We start from the raw sequence: 25604 nt of genomic DNA, 5'->3' as shown, positions 1-25604 counted from the left end.
CAAAAATAAAGCCCAAAATGGGGACCACAACAACAAAAACAAAACAACCATTCATGTTTTCGGTTTTACAACAGCAAGGGTCCACCACAAAAAAAAAACAATATCGGGATCACACCTCCAACAAAACACAACAACAAAATAAAACAAATAAAGCTTCGTGGACCCCGACAATTCAACACAAATAAACAAACCTTTACGCACAATTTAACCACCAACAAGCCCCACACAAACACACAAAACTATAAACACACGGCCACCACTCAAATTAACCAAAACCACTTCCTTGATGGGCATGTACAAACAAAACCCTAAACTATGTGGACCACTTCCACAAACAAACCCACAAATATATTAACTTACTTGAAAACATAAGTCTCGTCCATGTTCCTAGGATCAACAACGACTCTTCAACCACCTTCGCCCACCTTCACCCAAGGCGGCTGCTTCACGATAACATTTGAGGTTTGCGGTTTATGGGACTACACTTCCAAATACCTTAGGGTTAGGGTTAATTAAAAAATACCTTTTTGACGCGTAAATAAAATAGGAGCAAAAGGGGGGGAACCAAAAGTGTAATTTTATCAAAATTAATATATGACAATATACGTGGGACTCAAACCCACAACCACAAGGTTAAGAGCCTTGTGGTCTACTAGCTGAGCTAGACAGGCTATTAATTATAAAGAAACTCTCTAGTATAATTAAGGAATAGGTCCTTGGAGCTTGGCACATGGTATAAAACACTTATTTCTGCATTAAATTATAAAATGTACGGACGTATAAAGTTAAAATAAAAATATTTGTACCGTTAATTTTAATTAGAATACTTCATGATCTCCTTACCTTGAAATTAATTAAAAATGTATTTTTATTTTTTGAGTTAAATTATACATTATATATCTGTATAAAATATTAGCTAGATTTTTTTATTATAACTTTACATACTCATTCTCTTTGATACATTCTGCTTATAAAAAGTTTGACGAAAGAAATTTTCAAAGTTGAGCTTATATGATATTTGCTTCTCTCTTTTTTCCCTCATTTGCTTTACTATGCATTTTTAAGATAGTTAACTTACAATCAGCTTCCGGGGAAACGCTCAAAAATCATGGAAGCACTTTGATCCAGATTGATCAGCCAGCCTATCACTAAGATAACAAGTAACATTCTCTTTATTTTAATTACTCAACAATTACTCGTAACAATTCCATAATGATATAATAAATTTATAATGTCCATTAATCTGCAATGATCAAGTGGCCACTTGATTGCCAAGTTTAGCTATTAAACATAATCAAGTGACTCATTTGAGAGAAAACACATTTGAAACATGTTTGGAACTAATCAAAGAAATAGTCATAACTTCTGGTGGCTTCTAGATGTAGACATGAATTTGTTATACAGCATTAAGGTTGAACTACATACAGACATACAGAAAAAGACCAAAATGCAATGGACCATCAGCAAACCCTGCTATTGGAGTGAAATAGCATTAGTTCATGGAAATTGGGAAATATAAACCAACTTAAACATCTACCATGCAACTGCATCATACTTCTCCAGTCTGGTTTTGACATATCATTATCCTAAAGTAGCACACAAGTTTCGTGTGTTAAACACATGCTTGGAGAATTCAAGCTTGCCAAATTTTGATTTCTCACAAATGAAATCTCAGGTGAGTACAATTTACACTGTATTCCTAGATTTTTGTTCCAAAACAGTTGTTTGTACAAGATATCTAATCGTTACTGAGGCAAAAGAATGAAGCTCTCAGATATTTCAGTGCATACAGTGAAGGAATCAATCAACTTTTGGTTCAGATTTAACCAAGAAACCTTCAGGCTTTGTCATCAGTATTTTCACTGTATGAAGAAACCAAATAACAAATTATGATCCAGAAAAGAAGAAAAACAAATACTTACATGAATTGAATCATGAGAAAAGTGATAATACAAAATCCTGTCTATAGCTTCTGTTTCGGAGATCAAGGTGAGTTCCTTAGAAGCAGGATATTCACATAAACTAGGAAGGTTTTTCTCTTGACAGAAATTCCGTAGATGCTTAAGGAAATCATTGAACTGTTTTGGTTCCTTCACAAACAAAAAAATTGTTAATTCATCAAGTTAAAAAGCCAAGGCAGATAAAACAAAGAAATTCAAAGGGTGATAACAAATAAATCAACAGTTGAACAGGGAAAATCCTAACCATCTTCTATGAGCAAGAATAAGGAAGATGCTTACCTGCTCAAGGATGCAACCCTTGCAAGTGCAACTAAACATTCCAGTGCTTTAAGATAGTTATCCCCTTCATGGGAGTCCTCCACCAGGTCAAATATTTTATTTTTCATTTCATTAATGGCTTTTACAACCCAATCTGGACTATCTCTGCGTCAAATCAAGGCTTCAAAATATTGAACGGGAGTCAGATCCCCAATTTTCCCAACTTTAACAGATGCATTTCCGGTGAGATTGGCTGGTTGAGCAGTAATGTTTCCTTTAACCTCTTCATCATTTGAAAAAGATCTCTTTCCTCCCAATAAATGCCTCGACTTTTTCTACAGCAAGATTTATTGAATTTAAATCATAATTGAAGTTTGAAACAAAAAGGAGCAAAGGACTCATTCTTACCAAGGGATTTCCCTTTAGCTCAAAAGACCTACAAAATGAGTCTATTTCAGATTTGTTTTGCAAAAGCAAGTCAGCATCAGGCTCTGTAATTTTCTTGAGTGTGTCATCAAGAGGAGGTACTGCCACATCTGGATCCTTTGATTTCAGCTCAAGATAATGATAAAAGCGCTGAATGATTGAAGAAATATATCTGTTAACTTTATCTTAAGATTACCCTTTTTGGGGGGAGAGAGGATATTGTATTAGATATCAATGCTAGTTTTTTGGGAGGGTAAATAAGCTGATTAACTTTTAAAATACACAAGATAGCAAGAACCGCAATATAGGTTTACACATTACTAACACGGGTATTGGCTGCGCCCCATGTCTTTCTTTGTAATTAGTTCATCTTATTAATAAACTATTAAGCATTCTTCTCCATATCTTAAAGCATCCAGTACTATCTCTAGCCAACAAGAAATGCTAAATGCAGATTCACACCTCAAGTAATGATCATAACTTAAGTAAAAACAATCCCAAGTCAAAAATGAAATTTCAAATCCTTCTCAGGGAAAAAAAACAGAAGAAAAAAGAAACATGGAAATATAAGTGAATAAAGGCAGAAATGAGAACATAAACTAGAAACACGTGAGTAAGTACCTCTAACACTGGATTTGGTGTAAAGTCAGGTAGCAAAACTTCCTCTTGCCCATGTGGTGCAAGATCAAGCTTTTTTATAAGTTAGCTGTAGCCTCTAGCTGTTGTCCATTTGGTTGCCATGATGCTGGGAAATTAGTGAAGGAAGGGAATTGAAACTCTCCCCATCCTCAGCAAAAGGAAGTACATTTAAGTAAAATGAATCAGGCTGCACAGCAAAATCAGAAAACTAAGAAATAAATAAAAAATGAAGAGGCAAAATTGAAGCTAGTACAGATAAACCGATATAAAATACAAGAAACAAAGACAGAAAAAACCTACAATATTTTATTTATCAGATAAATTGGGTGTCAAGACCCCGATGACAACATTCGCATGTCCCTGTCTCCAAACACAACATACTATTGCCACCTTATTCATTTCCTTCATAGCCCTTGCTACTGCAGAAACTGCAATCATGGCTCTTGTATTTCCAGGTTTAGGTAGGGAAACATATACATCTTTCATGTAATGGTGTCTGTAGTACACATTTCATTTTTAGACAAGAATAAAAGAGATATAGAGTCAGGAAATCTCTCTTAATAAATTTGAATCAAATATATTCTTTTAGAGCATATACAATCTTACCTAAATACATTAGAAGAATAAGTAAATCCCATGAGCCTCACACCCTTTTCCGGTTTGAATTTAACAGCCTCCCACTCAGCAAAGGATATGGGAACTATTTGAGGCCCATAAGGATAGCCTTTAATTCTTTGGTTAGGGGGGACAACTTTGTCGGGATCTTTAGAACTCTTGTGTTCATAATCTATTTTGACTTCATGTTTACCAAATTTATCCTTTGGAGGAGCCTTATCAGAATATTTCTTCATAGAAGGAAATTTCTCTTCAGTTGTTTTCTTCTATACCATTACCTGATTATCATTAACAATCATTTATATTTATACAAACAAGGCCCTAACAATGATTGGAAATAACCAAAATGCCCATACTTTGCTGATGTGTTGGCATATGAAAACTTTATGTTCTTGCCCAAAAATGTCCCCATCACGGTATGTATTTTTTTATATTTTGCGCTTTTGTTTCCAATGTGTTGAGTCGCGGACAAAGAGCACGTGTGATAAGAGCAGGAGAAAGAAGACAAAATGGACTGAGAGAAGGTGAAAGAAGTCACCACCAACCCTGAGTACATGTTTCTTTTAAAAAAATTCTAAATAAAACCAAACAATATTTTGTTTTCGTGAAACTAGAACCTCGCCCGTGCTGAAGCACGAGCTAATAGTAATATTTGATAATATATGTTGGTAGTTTAATTATATTAAAAAAATTACAAACAATATCATCCAAGTAAACATTTGAAGCAAATATGATATCCCATATACATATTGTGATGACATATTATATATGGTATTCCATATATGGCTAGCACAAAAATAAGTTTGAATTACAAACAACATTGGTAATTATTTGCATGTTTTATAAAGGGGATAGATGTGCATTAATAGTGGTGAGAGCAAGAGAAAGAAGACAAAATGGACTGAGAGAAGTTGAAAGAAATCACCACCAACCCAGAGTACAGGTTCCTTTTCTTTGCAGGAGAAAAAAGACAGAATGGAGTGCTTCGAAGGTGAAAGAAGTCACCACCAACCCTGAATACAGGTTCGTTTTCTTTGCATAACCAAACTTCGTCATTTCTTTCTTTGTCATGCTGCAATTGAGTTGAAAACTCCATGAGTACAGGTTCATGGTAACTTCGTTTGTTTACTTTACGTTTTTTATCTACTTGGTGTATACATTTGTTGCCGCACAACATTTAGGCTCTGAATCGACATTATTGTTTCCTCTATTTTATTTGTGTCTCTCCTATTTGCAACACAGGCCGAAGCTTTGTTCTTATTCCCCATTATCTGCAAAGACAGGGTATGTCCACAGTGTAAGGTAAATAAACTGGACTAATTCTCTTATACATTTGGGCCGTAGTAGTGCCTCACTAAGTGTACCATGACATTTGCTATGTTGTTGTCGTTGGTACCCTACAGTAGAGAAACAAAGTTGTTCTTATTGGGTATGGAGTTTTATAGTTAAATTGTTTCATCGTTATAAATAAATTTTATTATGTTTGTAGCAATATTTCGTAAGGAAAACATGATCTTTGAGTTGCATACCAAGAAAGGGACTTGAAAGATAGCAGTACGAATCACTGATATGTGGCACGTTAACAAGCACAATGGTAGACAAGCAATAAAAATGGTATTCATGGACCAAAGTGTATTTGTTGATATTCCATATTGTAATTCACTACATTCATTTCGCTGCTTTCTTGCATTCATCAGTTTCATTCTTGACTTTTACAGGGTGCAAAATTGGTGTCACTCTTTGGCAAAAAAAATTTCCTGAATTTGAGACAAAGTTACAATGTGGTTCTGCATGTCATTCATAACATTAAGGTTGTTGAGAATCATTCTGAATACAAAGTGAGTACGATTCCATTTTTAGTTTACTTGGTGAAAACTACTTCTGTTAAGGAGGTCGATCGTCCTAAGATTCCTCCTAATGTCCATGTTATTACTCGATTTGCTGATATTATTGCTAGAGTAGCATCGCGTGACACTTTAGTTGGTATGTGCATTAGTCAATTTGTTACCATGGACACTATGATAGTTCGAGAAGAATACTTACGATTGCATTGTAAATTTTAAATAGATGTTGTTGGTGTTGTGGTCTAAGTCATTGAGCATAAAAAAGTTAATCCTACATATAGAGTTACAATCAAGTTAAGAGATAATATGTATTGTTTCTGCCATTCTTTTTTTAGTTATGTTTAGATATCTACCATTTGAGGTAGCCTTCTTCTGCAATGTTTAACTAGAACTTCGTCAGTGCCGAAGCACGAGCTAATAGTAATATTTGATAATATATATTGGTAGTTTAATTATATTAAAAAAATTACAAATAATATCTTCCAAGTAAACATTTGAAGCAAATATGATATCCCATATACATAATGTGATGACATATTATATATGGCTAGCACAAAAATAAGTTTGAATTACAAGCAATATAGGTAATGATTTACGTGTTTGATAAAGGGGATAGATGTGCATTGATAGTTGTTCAAAAAGTAAGCATGCTGAAACCTGTAAAAACGATGACAAAGTTAAATATGTAGTACATTATAATTTGCTAAAATGGCAAATAATATGCTGAAAAAGACGTCAATAAACAATTAGATGGCTACCAAACCTAGGATGTGTTTATGCATGTTTGTTATAGTTTTATATACAAAATGAATGACATTAATGGTAATGCATATGTAGCAATAAGAATTTGGGAAGCATACATTTTCTATAAGTTTACAAAGACTTCTTTGTATACTACATTAATAGTAATATTTTTTAGAGTGTCTTCTTTATCATGAATAAAAATATGCAACCCTTTTTTACTTTGCACTCGCAAAAGTGCTACATATAACTGACCATGAGAAAATACTGGGTTTGGTAAATACAATCCAACATGTGCCAAAGTACTTAATGTAATACTTTCGCAAGTGCAAAGTAAGAAAGGACTGCATATTCTTATTCAATGACTTCAACCACAACACAAACATCTATTTAAAAATTACAATACAACGCAATCGTAATTATTCTTCACGAATTATCATAATGTCTATGGTAGCAAATTGACTAATGCACATACCAACTAAAGTGTCACGTGGTGCTATTCCAAATTGAGTAATAACATGAACATTAGGAGGAATTTCAGGACAATCGATCTCCTTAACAGAAGTAGTTTTCATCAAGTAAACCAAAAATGAAATCGTACTCACTTTGTACTTAGAATGATTCTCAACAACCTTAATGTTCTAAATGACAATTTTTGCCTCATATTCAGGAAACAATTTTTGCCAAAGAGTGGCACCAATCTTTGCACCCTGTAAAAGTCAAGAATGAAACTGATAAATGCAAGAAAACAGCGAAATGAATGTAGTGAATTACAATATGGAATATCAGCAAATACACGTTTGGTCCATGAACACCATTTCTATTATTTGTCTACCATTATGCTTGTTAACGTGTCACATATCAGTGATTCGTACTGTTATCTTCCAAGTCTCTTTCTTGGTAGGCAACTCAGAGATCATGTTTACCTTACGAGACATTGCTACAAACATAATATAACAAAATTTATTTATAACGACGAAACAATTTAGCTATAAAACTTCATACTCAATAAGAACAACTTTGTTTCTCTATTATAGGGTATCAACGACAACAACATAACAAATGTCATGGTACACTTAAATGTATAAGAGAATCAGACCAGTTTATTTATCTTACACTGTGGACATACCCTGTCTTTGCAGATAGTGGGGAATAAGAACAAAGCCTCAGCCTGTGTTGCAAATAGGAGAAACACAAATAAAATAGAGGAAACAATAATGCCGATTTAGAGCCTCAATGTTGTGCGACAACAAATATATATACCAAGTAAATAAAAAACGTAAAGTAAAGAAACGAAATCACCACGAACCTGTACTCATAGAGTTTTCAACTCAAAATCGTAGTATGACAAAGAAAGAAATGACAAAGTTTGGTTATGCAAAGAAAACGAACCTATACTCAGGGTTGGTGGTGACTTCTTTCACCTTGGAAGCACTCCAATCTGTCTTCTTTCTCCTGCAAAGAAAAGGAGCCTGTACTCAGGGTTGGTGGTAACTTCTTTCATCTTCTCTCAGTCCATTCTATCTTCTTTCTCCTGCTCTCACCACTATCAATGCACATCTATCCCTTTTATAAAACATGCAAATAATTACCTATGTTGTTTGTAATTTAAACTTATTTTTGTGCTAGCCATATATGGAATATCATATATAATGTCATCACAATATGTATGAGATATCATGTTTGCTTCAAATGTTTACTTGAATGATATTGTTTGTAATTTTTTTAATATAATTAAACTATCAATATATATTATCAAATATCAAATATTACTATTAGCTTGTGCTGAAACACGAGCGAGGTTCTAGTTTCATGAAAACAAAATACTATTTTGTTTTATTTAGAATTTTTTTAAAAGGACAAATTGAATAAATAACCCACTTGTATGGAGCACCTATGTTTGCTTCAAATGTTTACTTGAATGATATTGTTTGTAATTTTTTTAATATAATTAAACTATCAATATATATTATCAAATATCAAATATTACTATTAGCTTGTGCTGAAACACGAGCGAGGTTCTAGTTTCATGAAAACAAAATACTATTTTGTTTTATTTAGAATTTTTTTAAAAGGACAAATTGAATAAATAACCCACTTGTATGGAGCACCTACTTGTTATGCTAGTCTGAGAAGAAAGAAAAATAAAAACACTATTAGGATATAAGGAGAATGAAGAGTTAGTTAATATAGTTAGACTACTAATGAGTTAGTTAGTTTGTTAGAAGGGTTTGTTAGATATAAGTAGAGGAAGAAGGATAGGAGAAAGGGAGATCTTATCATTTGTAGATTGAGCATTAGCTCTTTGTGAAAGGAGAAATCCTTTGTGAAGGGAAAACCCTTAGAGGAGAGTCTTCTCACCTATTTTATGTTCTTTTTTTACTAGTCAATAAAATCTTTTATTTTCTTTTTCATTTCAATTCTTGGTTCCTAACAGACACGGTAAACAAGTAATCGTCAACTCCAAAACAATTTATATTCATTATTCAAGCAAAAGATTAAAAGACATGTGATATTAAAATTAAGATGCAAATGCAAGAGAAACATTGGCTATTCAACTTTAATCAGAAATAAATTGTCCATGGAGTCAGGGTACATGGACAACTCTAAATTGGAGCATTTGATAATTGATAATCATTTACAGTAGAAAAAAAAAATAATGTAAGATGCCATAATAACATTAAATATCAAATAAATGACAATGAAAAGGAAAAACAAGTGAAATGAAAACATTTATCAACTATGCTGGTACATCAGATAAATGAATATAAATGACATTTAAAAAGAGCATTCATCATGGGATGGAAATTAAAGTTATTTATATACATAGATCACCTTAATGCTCAGTGTTGGATTGATTTCAAGATGCCCTCCGAGAACTGTAACTGGAGCTCCATTTCTTGTTCGAAGAGCACCAAACAAAGAAATTGGATTCTCCACATACAACAATCTTGTTGATGTTTCCTTTGAAAAAATATTTAACAAGCGATCATTCTCATCCATTATTCCCTTGTTTGCATCTTGACTAAGCTTTCCTCTCATAATTATACTTTCCATTTTTATACCATGGGCAGTCATTTGTTTGGCAATGGTGGTAACTTGCTCTTCCTTTGTTCCTTCATCAAATTCTTTTATTCGACATTGTGCATTTGTAATAAGACACACGTTTCTTTCCCTTGTTTGTTACTCCAAATTTTTTTACTAACATATCCTTGCCAACAATGACAGCATCAAGAACTAACATCAAAGTCAAGGAATACAAAAAAGGGTAAAAGTGAGCTGATGAGGTCAAATCAATGGCAGTAGGAAAGGATCAACTTCCTTTTGAAAATTTAATAATTAATCTTATGAAGTTTTGCTACTGATTACATTACATGATTTTAATAACACAAACATATTGGTTTTCAGGAAAATCTAAATATACAAATCATGCAAAAAAAAATAGTTGACAAAAATTTAAAAAAAAAAAAAAATAGTTACTCTTTAAAAAAGAAAGCAAACAAATTGTACAACAGAAACAGAGGTTTTGTTTATGTGAAGATTTAGAGATATGTAGCTAATTATTCGAAAAGGAAAATAAAAGAACTCAAATGAAAGATAAATGGCATTAAGTAATACCGTGTAATCAGAAACACAAATGTCTGAGATCTCATACTCTAAAAGTAAAGAACTTACAAAAGAAAATACTCTTTGTCAGAAGGAAAAATGTGAATATTTTAATGCAGGGAAAACTCAAAATCATGTAATATTTTGAGAAAAATGTTTCAAAAAAAAAAAGATAACAATTAACAAGTAAAAACTAGCATAATATAAAACCAAAAAATTTATTGTATTAAAACCAAGAACTTCATGGATACAATCACCATCAGTTGTTCCTCGAGGCAGTTATTGTAAAGCCTCAACAATATCTCCATCCACAACTTAAGTATTTTTCAAAATCACATGTTGATACCCACCCACTTCCGTAGTAAGTTCATTATTAGTGTCTGAAAAATGTCAACATAAACAAAGGTGAGGAAGGCCCTTGATCAAATTTTAGAAGCAGGATTTTTCCAGTGACACAGCAGTCTGAATAGGTAGTAACACTATCAACAGAAGATCAAAAGGTAAACACTCAGTTTAGTCAACAGGGCAAAGATTCTATTCAGAATGAGAATGAAACACAACAGAAGCAAAAGAAAATCAAGGAGGATCCTCTTGCTCCCCATTTCTCCATTACAGATAGCTACCATTTACAGTGAAAGGAAAACTTGGTAAGCAAATTACAACAAAAACAGTAATGAAACCAATAAACACCAAGTCAACAGCATCCATTGAATAGTAAAGATTAAAGTGAGTGAGTACCTTCAGTTCCAAATAAGACTATTCCCACTTCGTCATATTTGCTATAGATCAGCTGCACATAAAACAAAAACAAAACCAAAACAAAAGGATCATGTTATGGAAACTATCAACTAACGAAACTAACGAAACCAAACAAACAAGATTGAAATAACAAAAAATCAAAACAAAAAAGAAGAAAAAAATATGAAACTTTGAATAGATAAGAGTATGGGAATGACTAGTACCTTCTTCTGCACAAGCATGGAGCAGACTTTCTCAATTTCAGAAAGAGCGGGATGCATTGACGGGCCCACATCAAGCAGCAAAAGCAACGCTTCCTGTTGTTTCACCATAAAATTTAATTGTGGTAACGAAAAACAAACACAAATTTATGCTTTCAGAAGTAATGACAATGGTAACATTCTAAATGGGGTTTCACGGGAAAATAATTAAATTCGAAGTAAAACCCTAAATCCGGATAAGTGAAGTTGGGGAATGCAAAAGGGTATTGAGAAATGAAGGAAAAACCGTTCCTTGTTTCGAGCCATGGGTGGAAAAGGCAGAGAGAGAGAGTGAGAGACAGAGAGAGAAGCTTGTTGAAGAAGGAGCGTTACTTATATGTAAGTTGCTGCTTCGTTCATCTTCGGTCTTCCCGCTTCAAAACTCAAAGGTCCCACCAATACAGAATTTTTTGCGAGGCAAGAAAAATTGTTTTAGGGGGCTGGGGATCAGGGATCCAATCTCACGTATCTCATGAAATAATAAACTAATTAATTTCAGTTATATTTTTTATTTGGATAACTAATTAATTTTGCTTTTAGGCAATATTTAATTTTGACAAAAGGATAAAAAATATTTATTTTTATGAAATAAAAATCTTATTTGTGAGCAAAAATAAACAATATCATTTTCATACTCACTATCACACTCATATTAATGATTCATTTATGCAATTTTTCTAATTTTTGTCATTTTCAAAAGTTTTCGTTTATCTGTCAATTTTTATTTATCGTCAATCTTGTGAATTTTAAAGGAATAATTAGAAGAATTTTGTCCTAAAATGTAAGATATATAGCATTTTCAATATAATTTGCTTGTCATTTATTAGTCTTATAATAAAGTTATTTGTTTTATAAAAAAATAACATCTTTAACAAAATAATAAGAATATTATAGTAATTTTAATATATATTCCCAGGAAAAAATAATTTAATCAAACATATATTTTAATTATTTCAGGAACATAAAAACATTCTCAATTAATCTTATCTTATCTTATCTTATGAGTGAATAGACAATTTAGTCCTTGAAATTGTAAGCAGTTTCTATATTAGTCCCTGACTTAAATTTTAATTCAAAATAGTCTCTAACTTTACCTCCGTTGTGCAAATAAGTCTCTGCTATTAAAATTTAATTTCCCCGTTAGTCAAATGTCTACTTGGTAAACCTTAGTCCACATAAGCATCACAATGTGGCAAGTTTGAGTCCAAGTCAGCAATCCCATGTGGCAAGGACTGAATTGAAAAATTAGGTTAAAAAGAAATAAAAAAATGAAGTAAACGCATTTTCCTTTTCACTGTCTTACTGCTTGTAGGGTTTTTTTTAACTGTTTGCAGTTTGTTCTTCCCCCATTGCATTCCCTTTTTGTCAGTGATTGTTCATCTTCGCGCTTGGCAATCAGGTTAGTGGTTTTTTTGCGTTCATTTTGTTTGCATTGTTTTGGTGGATTCATTTGGGGTTTTATATGTTCAAGGGTTTTCATTTGCATTGTCTTCGCGCTTCGCAGAGAGGTTTATGGTCCTTTATTATTTTCGTTTATGATGCTCTGTTTTTATAGATGACATTGCATGTTGTTGTGTGATGTGCCTATGTTTGAGTTTGAGTTAGGTTTTTTATTTCCTAATATATGACAATGTTTGTGGTTTCTGATTGTGTAGAATGAATGACAATATAACTTTAATATTGCACCATGGAGGAAGATTCACTCCATGGATAGGTTGAATATATAGGCGGAGAATTTGACGTTTGGGAGGATATATCTGCAGATTACTTGAATGCATTTATCTTATATGATCTGGTGAAAGCTTGTAAGAAGTATAGCAATATAGGAGATTGTTTTTGGTTGATTGATAAGGACTTAGATTTTAATCATGGGTTAAGGAGTTGTACAACTGATGGAGATATATTACACTTAGTTAGGGATGCTTTTGAAAATGAGAATGAGATAAATGTTTATTTTCATCATGAACTAGATCCAATTTTAGAAGAAGTCCCACAGATGTTGTACTTGGAATGTGATCCAATTCCAGAAGCTGTGAAAATGAGGATGATTTAGATGATGTACCTGTTGTTGGCCATGAGGAAGGTAAGTTTTAATTCATCTGTACTTGGTCCAATATGGTTACCATAATTAATTAATATGATTAATTTTTACTTCATCACCACTGATGCAGATGTTGGTGGTGGAGAGAGAGAGGTTGGTGCTGGTGAGCATGTTGGTGCTGGAGAGCAGAGAGATGCTGGTGAGCAGAGGGATGCTGATGCTAGTGAGCAGAGAGATGGTGGTGAGTAGAGGGATGTTGATGCTGGTGAGCAGAGAGATAGTGGTGGTGAAGAGAGAGATGTTAGTGGTAGTGAGGAGGAAAAGGAAGTTGACAGTGATGAGTGATTTACAAATTTCTCTTGTATGATGAATGAAGTTGAAGTTGAAGTTGAGACAAATGGTTATCATTCAGAGGAGCTTAAAATCCCCATTAATGGTGATGATGAAGATGAGGATGTTGAAGTTTATCCTCAATATAGTCAAAGTAGTGGAGTTGGTGAATAGAAGTTGGAATTAGGGATGAAGTTTGGTACTTTGGATGAATTTAAATTTGCCTTGAGGGAGTATAGCATATTGATGGGCAAGGAGTTCAAGTGGAAGACGAATGATAAACAGAGGAGTAGAGCAAAATGCAAGAAGGCATCTTGTGATGGGGAGATCTACTGTGCAAAGAATGAAGTAAGAAACTCTTTTCAGATAAAGTCATTTAAGCATAACCATAATTGTTGCATAGAAGTGAACAACAAACAAGTAAATAGACAATGGGTGGTCAGTAAACTTGAGGGCAAACTCAGAATGCAACCAACCCTTAAATGTGTTGAAGCTTTGGATTATTTCAAAGCAAGAGTTTGGAGTGCACATTGAAGTTACAAAGATGTGGAGAGCCATGAAAGAAGCAAAGCAACTAGTGGAAGGGAATGAGAGGAAACAATATGCCAAAGTATTTGATTATGCACATGAATTGTTGAGGAGCAATCCTGGATCAACAGTTAAGATCAACACAATGCCAAGTCGAGAAGGTCCACCATAATCTCAAAGGCTATATATTTGTCTTGCTGGCGGTAAGAAGGGGTTTGTTGTTGGATGTAGACCATTCATAGGTCTAGATGGATGTTTCCTAAATAGTGCATTTGGAGGAAACTTGCTCTCTGCTGTTGGGGTTGATGGCAATAACCACATCTTTGTTATTGCTTATGTTGTGGTGGACATTGAGAACAAAGACAATTGAAAATGGTTTTTAACTTTGTTGCATGAAGATCTTGGGGATTACATACAGAATGGGTGGAATTTCATGTCAGACATGCAAAAGGTATGCATGGTGTGATTTGCAATTATTATCATAAGTTAGGTATTTAATTGAAGTTAATGACATATGTTAGGGACTAGTCCAGAAGTATTTACTACATTGCTGCAATTTTTCAGGGACTTATTCCAGCTTTACAGGAAGTCATGCATGGTGCACCTCATAGATTTTGTGTCTTGCATCTTTGGAAAAATTTTACAAAGCAATGGAAAAGCAAGGAACTTAAAGGAATTGTCTGGCAATGTGCAAAATCCACTACTATTGCTGAGTTTGAAGGCCATATGGCCCATTTGAAGACAATCAACTGCCAGGCTTGGGAGTACTTGAATAAATGGCCCAAGCAAGCATGGACAAAAGCCCACTTTAGTACAATACCCAAAGTGGACAACATATGCAACAACACATGTGAGGTATTCAATTCCAGGATTCTGCAGTATAGATGCAAGCCTATTATCACCATGCTTGAAGAAATTAGAAGTTATATCATGAGAACCATGGCTGCCCGCAAGATTAAACTTTCTGGAAAGCCTGAACCATTACATCCAGTGCAGTACAAACGACTAGAAAAAGAAATTCATTTTGCCAATCAATGGACTCCTATTTGGTGTGGTGATAACATGGGCCTGAGATATGAGGTCCACATGTGGGGGAATAAGGTTGAGGTCAATTTAGCTGAATGGACATGCACTTGTAGAGTATGGCAACTAACAGGTTGTGTTCTTTATAGTTTTTTTTTTCATTCATAACCTACATGTGTGCTGATTTTACAACTTTGATGTAGGGATGCCATGCCGACATGTCATTGCAACAATAACTCACAAAGGAGGGAAGCCTGGGGACATGTGTCATGAGTGGCTGTCAATAGAGGCTTATAATAAGACATACCAGCATTTTATTGAACCAGTCCAAGGACCACAATATTGGGCCCAGACACAGTATACACACCCTGTTCCACCACATAAAAGGGTGCAAAGAGGAAGCATAAGAAAAATAGAAGGAGATCTGTAGATGAGGACAATGTCACAGGAGCTAAAGAGGAAATTGGCTGACTTTACATGTGGAAGGTGTGGCCAAACCAATCATAACATTAGAAGCTGTAAAAAAGCCTGATTTGTCACAAGATAGTGACATGGAGTTGATGGTAAATATTTGTCACAACAAAGTATTTTTATCTCAACCTAATTTGTTGTAGCACTCCATTTTTATATATTACAATTATTCATGTTTGGCATTTGCATGTAGGTCCCTGCAACTATTGTTCCACCAATAGCAGGAATAAGCTAACCATAAAAAGAGCCAAACAAAGGAAGGTTGCTGATAAAGATGATGCAGTATAAAGAAAACTAAAGACCCATTTTTTGTTGCATTTTGAAGGTTGCTAATGAAGAAAACTAAAGACCCATTTTTTGTTGCATTTTGATATTAGGATGTGTAGTTGTATATTTTGAAAGCTTCACTGGTATGTGAAATGATGTAAACATTATGGCCTGCTGAACAATTGCTTCTAACTACCATGCTTTGGGATGTCAAACATTATGTGAAATTGATTTAATGTCATGTTTCTTCTTTTTCTTTTATAAATTATACACTGTGTTGGATTTGGAGTTGGAGTAGGACCACCTAGTTTAGTGCTACTTCAATAACTTCAAAAAGCTATACAACAACAAATTATATTTAATAAACTGCAAATTTCAACAACAAATTTCACCAACAAATTATATTTAATTGAAATGGGTAATTGACAGTAGCAACAAATTACTTCCTACTACAAATTCTTCAGCAAAACAACAATTACAATATCAAAAGATGTTATTACACATTTTACCTAAAATACATTCCCCCTAAAACTAACATTACAATTAAAAATGAAAAACCTAACAACACAGTGTTTGTTAAATTTCTCATTTTCTTCTGCAAAACTTCAATTTGTAGCCTCAAATCAGCCACTACCATTGCTTCTCTTGAGATAGAAGATGAATTATAAAGTTGGTTTTCTTCTTCAACCCATTGAAAAAATTGACAGTTATCCGGGTCTGTTTGGGGCAATGCACAAGTATAGAATAGCCTTCCTGGGTTCCTCCTTGTTCTTGCAGTTTGAATAGCTGCACGTCTTCCTTGGTGGCATTGCCGAATGAAACTACCAGAAAATGCACAACAACTGCCACTTGCAGACATGGAGAAATCAAGTGAACAAGTAGTAGTGATTGAGCGTTAGAGGAGAAGAAGAAGAAGCGACTCAACGTGAGAAACCAGCAGCTTCGTAAACCCTAATTTATTTGGGGAAGAAGAAGAAGTAACCTTGCGTGAGAGAGGATTTATAAATGCAGACCTCAGTGCCACGTTGGACAGTCTACGTGGCACTGAATTGCCACCTATGCACCTCTCTAATGCTGTCACCTGGGAATTTAACGACAAGGACTATTTTGCAAAAATTATGTAAATTTAGGGACTATTTTGAATTAAAATTTAAGTCAAGGACTAATATGCAAACTGGTTACAATCTCAGGGACTAATATGCAAACTGAGCTTTCCTATCTTAAAGATCTTTTTAGAAAAAGAACAAAGGAAAGAGTGATCTTAGTCACTTGCTCAATGAGCAAAAGCATACTACCGATAAGATTGGTTTGGGGTATAACAAGCAAACTACCTTTTCAAAGAAAACCAAGTTTGCATCCTCCAAAAGGGTGAACCCAAACAAAGTCTCCAAAAAGAAAAACATAGTGCATTATAAGCCTAAAGCAAAGACTTGTCATTATTGCATGAAAAGAGGGCGCACACCTTATAAATCCTATGTTAGGAGATTTGATGTTCCTAGAGGTAAATGTGTTTGGATTCCTAAAGATTTAATTGTGGAAATTAACCCCATTGGACCCAACCTCAATTGGGTACCACCCCTCTAATTGATTTTGTCTTGTAGGTATGCCTAAAAGCAAGAGACTCACTATAGTACTTGGATAGTAGTTGCTCTAGGCACATGAAGGATGACAAGTCCAAACTTACTAACTTTGTGTAAAAGGAAGGATGATATGTCACTTTTGGAGACAACAATAAGGGAAGAATTACGAGAGAAGGAAACATTGGAAATCAGCACAAGACTCAAATAAAAAATGTTCTATATGTTAATGGACTTAAGCACAATCTCTTGAGCATAAGTCAACTTTGTGACAAAGGCTTCAAAATTGAATTCAACAAGAATTGTTGTCTCATTTGTGAATCTATATCTGGTGAGGTTGTTCTCATAGGTAAAAGCATAGATAACATCTACATGATGAATATTGAACATGCATCATTTCATGAACTTAGTTGCTTGGCAAGTAAGATTGATGATTCTTGGTTGTGGCATCGTAGGGTTGCACATATGAACATGCATCATCTCAATGATTTAGTTAAAAAGGACTTAGTGATTGGTATTCCAAAACTCAATTTTGAGAAAAATAAATTGTGTGAAGATCAAATTGTGTCTCTCTTTGACTCAGTTTTTCGTGTATTTTACATACTGTTAGCATATGCATGAATTTTTGAAGGCATGCTAGAATAGGTTTTTCTAGTTTAGGCTAAGGGTAGGTTTCTCTTTGGTCTTATTCACAAGGACCCTAGGGTTGGGTGCTTTAGTCTCATTTTCTGGGGTAGGAACTGAGATTGATTGTGATTTCTTGTCATAATTTTATATGCATAGTGAAAATCTAATTCGGTTTAGATTAGATAACTGGAATAGCTTCTCTAGAGATAGAGAGTGAACCAGTATAAAAATTGGCATACATCTTCTCTTGATCTTATCTTTCTTTCTCATTGTATTCTTGATCAATTTGCTGAAGTTTAAAGAAAATATCTTTTTGCATAAGAACTTTAACAAAAGGATTTTGTGTTAAGGGTGATTGATTAAATATTAGTTTTAACAAAAGTTTGTGATACAATCCTTGGAAGAGAATGCCATTCAATACTCTATTTGTTTTTATTTGATTGGATTTAGAATCAATTCACCCCCCTCTTGGTTTGTGAGTTCCATCATCTTTTTTCACATATTCTCTGAGATTGCCAATATGTTGAACAATATAAACTTGATTTAGCCAATTAATCAAGTGTTAGGCTCATTTAAGTTTGTGTTACTACTTCAAAGAAAATTCTAGAGAAGTGTAGAGATAAGTAGAAGTAATATTTGATAAGTATTTGGAAGAAGTGTGTAGAACTAAGTAGTTGGGAGAAGTGTGTAGAACTCTCCCTTGAAGTGTGTGAATTTTTTTTCTTGATGTATCTAGAACTCTCCCTTGGAGCCTATAAAAAGGGGAAAGGTTGTCATTTGTAATAGAAGCCAAAACTAAATCATTTCTCAAGTAATAAAAACTAGTCTTCTTTCAAATATCCTATCCTCTTGCATTTCTCTTAAATACTTCCTATAACCTTCTCCTTTCCAACAAAGTGGTATTAGAGCTTAGGTTCTGATAAGAAATCCCTCTATAGTCATGGCGAGCAATGGAGTGGCATCCTTCCAAGTTCCACTTCTAAAGGGGAGCACCATGATAATTTGAGCACCAAAATGGAGGCCTTTCTTGCAGCACATGATGTTTGGGAAATGGTTGAAGAAGGCTATAAGGAGCTGCAAGATGAGACTTCGCTGTCCTAAGCACAAAATGAGACTTTTAGGAATTCAAGAAAGAGACACAAGAAAGCTTTCTTCCTCATCTATCAAGCATTAGATGATGATGCATTAGAAAAGATTTCTGATGCAACAGCTGCTACGGAGGCATGGGATAAGCTTTAAATCTCTCACAAAGGAGAATGTCATACCCTAATTTCGTCCAGGGACCTTCATTTGCTAACATTTTGATTCTTGCTAGCCGAATTAAGCTGCTTAATGCCAGTTGTCGTGCAATCTGTAAGGTTTTTCGACGTTTCAAAAAAGAATGGGGAAAATACTCAAAAGGGAGGACAAAAGGGTCATTTTTACACTTTTTCAAATCCCTGGCTTGCCCAGGCTAGCCTCTGGCTCGCCTGGGCCACCAAAATAACTTCATGGTGAAGTAACCAGCTCACTTGGGCGAGCAAGGTTGCTTCAGAATGAAGTAACCGCACGCTTGGGTAAGCTACCTTCATCCTAAATGCCTTGTTTTGCTATAAATAGGTGTGAAGGGAGGCTGAGGAAGAGGTTCCAAGGTCTAGAGGTCTAGAATTAAGAAGAAAGAAGAGAAAAGAAGAAGGAAGAAGAGAAAAAGAAGCTAAGTCGTCGCCGAATCGCGACTGCAATCAATTTCTATGTTGTTCTTCGGTCGTTCTTCATTCTTCGTCCAGTTAGTTTTTATTTTTAAGTTTTGAATTCACTCTATGGACTCTTAGGGGTCCTTTTTATTGTTTTGTGCATCTTCATCTCCTTCTCCTATCATCGGTGATCGCTTTTCTTTTATAAAGTAAGTTTTAACCGATCATTAGTAGACTAACTATGTGGAGAAAAAAGATAGGAAGTTTGAAACAGTTCTCCTAGCACATGGAGGTAATGAAGGTAGCCAAGAAAACACATGGTACCTGGAGACTGGTGCAAGCAACCATATGTGTGGAAAAAGAAGCATGATCGTGGATCTTGATGAGTCAGTAAGTGGCAATACCTAATTTGGTAATAATTCCAAGATTCCTATAAAAGGAAAAAGGTAAGATCATAATCCATTTGAAGGATGCAAGACATGAATTCATATCAAATGTCTACTACGTCCCAAATATGAAGAACAATATTTTGAGTTTGGGACAATTATTCAAAAAAGGCTATGATATTCACATGAAAGATTCTAGCCTTTCCATCAGAGATGGGAGAAATAATCTAATTACCAAGGTACCAATATCAAGAAATAGAATGTTCTTGTTAAATATCCAAAACGATGTTGCAAAATTTCTTAAAGCTTGCCACATTGATGCATCCTGGCTATGGCATCTTTGATATGGGTACTTAAATTTTGGAGGCTTAAGTTTATTATTAAAGGGGGAGATGGGGAGAGGACTACCCTCTATTAACCACCCTGATCAACTTTGTGAAGGATGTTTACTTGGAAAGCAATTCAGAATGAGTTTTTCGAAGGAGTAAAACTCAATAGCTAAGAAGCCACTCGAGGTAATACATGCTGACGTTGTGGGCCAATCAAGCCAAGCTCACTAGGTAAAAATAACTATTTCCTCCTTTTCGAAGATCATTTTTCAAGAAAAACATGGGTCTATTTCTTAAAGAAAAAATCAGAAGTCTTTTTTGCCTTCACGAAGTTCAAAGCTGCAACAAAGAAAGAAAGTGGCCGAGAGATAAAAGTCGTGAGGACTGACTGAGGAAGAGAATTCACTTCCAAAGAGTTTCAAGAATGGAATTAGACATCCCCTGATGGCTCCAAGATCCCCCCCCAACAGAATAAATCCTTGACATGGCTCGAAGTATTCTCAAAAGCAAGAAAAAGCCAAAAGAATTTAAGGTAGAAGTTGTGGCGTGTGCAGTTTATCTATCCAACCGATCTTCAACAAGAAATGTATGGGGAAAGAGACCACAAGAAGCATGGAGTAGAAGAAAGCCTGGTATCTCTCACTTGAGGGTCTTTGGGAGTGTAGCTCATGTTCATGTCCCAGACGATAGAAGAGAAAAACTTTATGACAAGAGTGAGAGATTTATCTTCAAAGAGGTATTGATAAGTGCCAAATTTTAGTTATTTTTGGGATTAAATTGTTAGCACTTATCTTTTAATTATAATAGTTTTCTTATAAACTACCGTTAATATAGTTGTTTTATATTTATTGTAAATTTACTAATGTTGTTGTTTAAATATGAAAGATTCATCCATGATTTTGTAGGTTTTGAAGGTTTTTTGTTTGATCCAGAAACAAAGCCAAAAGGAAGGGCAAAATGGTCTTTTCACAAAGATTTTTAACCCCAATTTCTCCCAGGCTAGCAACCAGCTCGCCTAGGCTAAAGATCTTACTTCATCCCTAAGCAAGCAACTTGCCTGGGCGAGCTACAGCTCACTTGGGCAAGTGGATGCCTTCAACAGTAAGCAACAAATTCCCTAGGTGAGCTACAACTCGCCTTGGTGAATTTGCCTGCTCTCCTAGGTTTTTTTTTCCATAAATAGCCATGCATGTTGAAGGGAAAAAAGGATCCAACAGAAGAAAAATACAAAGAAAAACACAGAGAAAGAGGAAGAAGAAGGAGAAAAGGAAAAGTGGAGCTGAGGCGCTGCATCGTTGTGACCGTGGATCACTTCCTTCGCCATTTCTCTTGTTAGTCTTGTGCTCTGCACAATGATCGGTTAGTTTTTTTTAAGGATTGGATGAAATCTTTGTACCCTTATGTATGCCCTTTGATATTATATATGCATGAGCCTTTTCTACTCATTATTGGTAATTTCATTCTACTCGTAATCCTTGATTCTATTTGATCACTAGTGTCATGAAATTGGATTTTAAGTGAGACTGAAAGTAATCTTAGAATTTGAACTGAATGATTTCACTCTTTATGTTATGTTTCTAGGAATAAAGCATAATGTTTTGATTGCAAAAAGCACAAGAATATAATTGTAATGTTGGGGTATTTACTGCTTATGCAAGGGATTGATATTTGGTAAATATTCTTAGGTTCCAAGTGCGAGGGATTGACTTGGGATAACTATGTATGCATTAGTAATGTTAGAAAATAATTTATATATGTTAATATTATTAGGATACTAAGGGTATAAATGATGAAATCCAATCCTATGTTTTCTTGAATTAATTAAAGTTCTGATTGTTGCTTCTGTAATTTACGTATTTCTGACGCACTAAACTATGTTATTTTTGTTATTCCCATAATTTCCGTTATTTCCGTAAATCCGTTATTTTTACTATTCTTTTACTTTAAGTTCTCTTTAGTTAGTTGAACCAAAACCAATGACATTCGATTAAATTTGTACATAACTATTCAATTGATAACCTTTATTCAAATGAATTAAGTAAACTCAAGTCCATGTGGAGACGAACACTTTTATAAATGTGAAACCTACAACGAAAATCAGTACGGTTGCCAAAAGCCCTAACAAGTTTCTTTTAGATTGGTACGATTGTCGGGGACTTAAGTCATTCACCTAGTTCTTTCAGATTTAAACTTCAAGTTTTATAGGCTATTTTCCTTTGTAATTATTTCTTTTATTTTGATTTTGTATAAATTTTCTCTGAAATTTATTTTCACTATGTGAATATATATCATGCAGGTTTGATGATGCCAAAAAGTTTATTTGATGAGCACAAATTGATTCATGTCAACAAACAAGATCAAGAAAATCTAAGATAAGGACTTAGTCAATTTGTTAAAAGAATCTCATTGCTATAGTTAGGCCTCAAAGTCTTTTATCAAAATTCCTTTATCAAAGTTAAATCAGTTCAAAATAATATCATTTTGAACTGGTAATCGATTATTAGGTTCCTGTAATCGATTACCAGAGAAATTGTGAACATGACTTTTTGAAATTTTGAACTAGTGGAATAACAACACAAACTTATTTGAATTTTGGTTTGTGTAATCGATTACGAATGAACAAGTTTCAGAAAAACTTTTTGCAAAGACACATCTCTTCAAACTATTTTAAATAGGCACAATGAGAGAGCATTTTCAGAGAACTTAATTATCAAAATCTCTCTAAACAAATTTGGTCAAACACTTGCAAAATTATTGAGAATTCTTCTAGGATCCTCAAATTGTACCATCTACTCTAAAGGAGAGAAATTAATATGTTCATCTCTTATAAAACTCAGTTGTAATTAAGAGACTATTTGTCTCTTGCTGTGTGAGAAACTTGAACACAAGGGTGAGGAATCCCAAGGTGTGTTCAAAGATTGTAAAGGATTTACAAGGATAGTGGAAATATCAAGTGGGTTACTTGAGGATTGGGCGTAGGCAAGGGAAGTGGTTGAACCAGTATAAATCGAGTTTGCAATTCTCTTTTCCCTTATCTCTTTTTTTTATTGCATCTGATTTTGTCTTGCACGTATTAAGAACATTGATTAATATAATTGCTACATCTTCTTTTGCATTCTGAGCCTATCATATATCATTTAAAAGAGGTTAAAAATTTGTTAGTGGCAAAATTTTAAAACTTAATTCACCCCTTCTTAAGTTATTGAGGCCACTTGTTCAACACACTAACCTTGGTGCTTACAGGTTGTTGTAGTGTGTTTTTTTTCCTTTATGCGAGGTAAATTTCTTGCAAATAAATCGCCATTTGATCCAAAAATTACCAAGACTGAAAGGAAGAATAGGAAGAAAATGAAACAAGCAACCACTAAAACACTGGGTAAGTCTTCTTCTTCTGATTATCTTTCAACTAATAATCCACTTGTTGAAAATAACATGGCTAATCGAGGAGGAGAAGGAAATAGTCCACCAAGGAGGACTCTTGGTGACTATGCTTATCAACAAGGACCAAAGCATTACAGCAGCATAGTCATTCCTCCTTTCAGCAATAAGGTCGTGGAATTAAAGCCAGCAATACTTAGTCTAATTGGCTCACAACCCTTTGTTGGAATGGATCATGAGGATCCATACACACATTTGTCTACCTTCATGGAACTATGCAATACTATGGGAGCTTTTGATGAAGATGCTGAATTTGTCTACCTTATAGCTTTTCCATTTTCATTAGCATGTAAGGCAAAAACATGGCTCCAATCACATCCAAATAAAAGCCTCAACATTTGGGAAGAGGTGGAGGAAAAAATTCATAGCAAGGTTCTTTCCTCCATCAAGATTTATCAGTGCAAAATCCGTCATCATGAATTTTTCCCAAGGATCCGACGAACTTCTTTATGAGATGTGGGAGAGATCTTTGTTGTGGAGGTGCCAAACCATAACTTTGATGATGCTACATAGTTGTATATCTTCTATAGTGGTTTGAAACCTCAAACCAAGATGATTCTTGATGCCTCAAATGGAAGCACTATGATGTCCAAGAGTCTGGAGGAAGCTATTGTAATCATTGACTCCATAGCAGCCAGTGATTATCAAAGTCATCGTGATAGAGCTCCGACTCAAAGAAAGGTATAATGGAGTTGGACACTCATAGTGCAATTCTAGCTCAAAACAAACTCTTGACACAACAAATTAAGGCCTTAACAAAGTAGATAGGCCAACTTCCTAGGCAATATCACCAAGGTGGACCACATAAAACACATCAAGCTCACCATGTTCAACAAATTTTGAGATGTGATTTTTGTGGTGGTAACCATCAGAATGGCCACTGTTTAGCAACTAGTGATGGACAACAAGAAAAGGAGGCCCATTATTTGTAGAACCAAGCCAAACCTTAACAAAACTTTCAAGGAAGATACCAAGGCTATAGAGGTGGTTCAGGTTCAAATCAGCCTTATGGTTGGAGGCCACACAATAATGCATATTCTGGTCCAAATAACATTTCTTTTGCAAGTCCTTCTAACAACTCGTATGGAGGTTCTTCAAATAAGGGTCCACAACAACAAGCTCAGCCAGATAGAATGTCCAAAATGGAAGATACTTTAACACATTTTATGTAGGTATCCATCTCAAACCAGAAGAAAACTAATGCTTTTATCAAAATTCTAGAAGTTCATGTTGGACAACCGGCAAAACAGTTGTCTGAGCATAGAAGTGGATCTTTCTCAGCAACCACCCGGGTCAACCCAAAGGAACATTGTAATTTAATTACAACAAGGTGGAGGAGTGTGGTTGGTTTGAAGGATAATGATGAGAAAAAGAATATAGAAGGAGTTGAAAAAGAAAACCAGAAAAAAAGATGAAGTGATGACTAGTGAAAAAGTGGTAAGTGAAGAAGAGAAGAAGAAATCAAATGAACAAACCACTAATAAAGGTAAAGCTATAGTAAACCATCCACCAATTGAGCATCTTCCTTATCTGCATGCTCCATCAAAGAAAGATAGGGAAAGGTAGTACAAGTGTTTTATAGATATTTTTAAACAACTACAAATTAATATTCCTTCTTATGAGGCGTTAGAGCATATGCCAACATATGCTAAATTCATGAAGGATTTGCTTATGAAGAAGAAAAGAATTATGGATGATGAAATAGTGAAGCCTCAGCCACAACAATAATGTCCAACTTAAAAGACGTTTAAGAAGCGCTCTTGGGAAGCAATCCAGCATTTTTAAACTTTGTCTTAATTTTGTGTTACTTTAATCTTATGTCTTAT

The 25604-nt window shown here is 34.5% G+C and overlaps 1 long non-coding RNA gene and 1 pseudogene across 1 annotated transcript; both read right to left on the bottom strand.

Annotated features, from left to right (window-relative positions):
- Nucleotides 1–1333: 1333 nt before the first annotated feature.
- On the bottom strand, nucleotides 1334–11323 carry LOC114416879 (annotated as a pseudogene).
- On the bottom strand, nucleotides 6260–8304 carry LOC114416880. The gene is made up of 4 exons (XR_003667611.1): nucleotides 7877–8304; nucleotides 7614–7655; nucleotides 7090–7194; nucleotides 6260–6400 (listed from the first exon to the last, which is right to left on the bottom strand). It is a non-coding gene; the product is annotated as an uncharacterized LOC114416880 (long non-coding RNA).
- Nucleotides 11324–25604: the final 14281 nt, after the last annotated feature.

Source organism: Glycine soja, chromosome 6 (genome assembly GCF_004193775.1).
Source record: "Glycine soja cultivar W05 chromosome 6, ASM419377v2, whole genome shotgun sequence".
In the NCBI taxonomy this organism is placed as follows: domain Eukaryota; kingdom Viridiplantae; phylum Streptophyta; class Magnoliopsida; order Fabales; family Fabaceae; genus Glycine; species Glycine soja.
The sequence above is the reverse complement of the archived record's forward strand: the minus strand, read 5'-3'. Positions and strand labels throughout refer to the sequence as shown.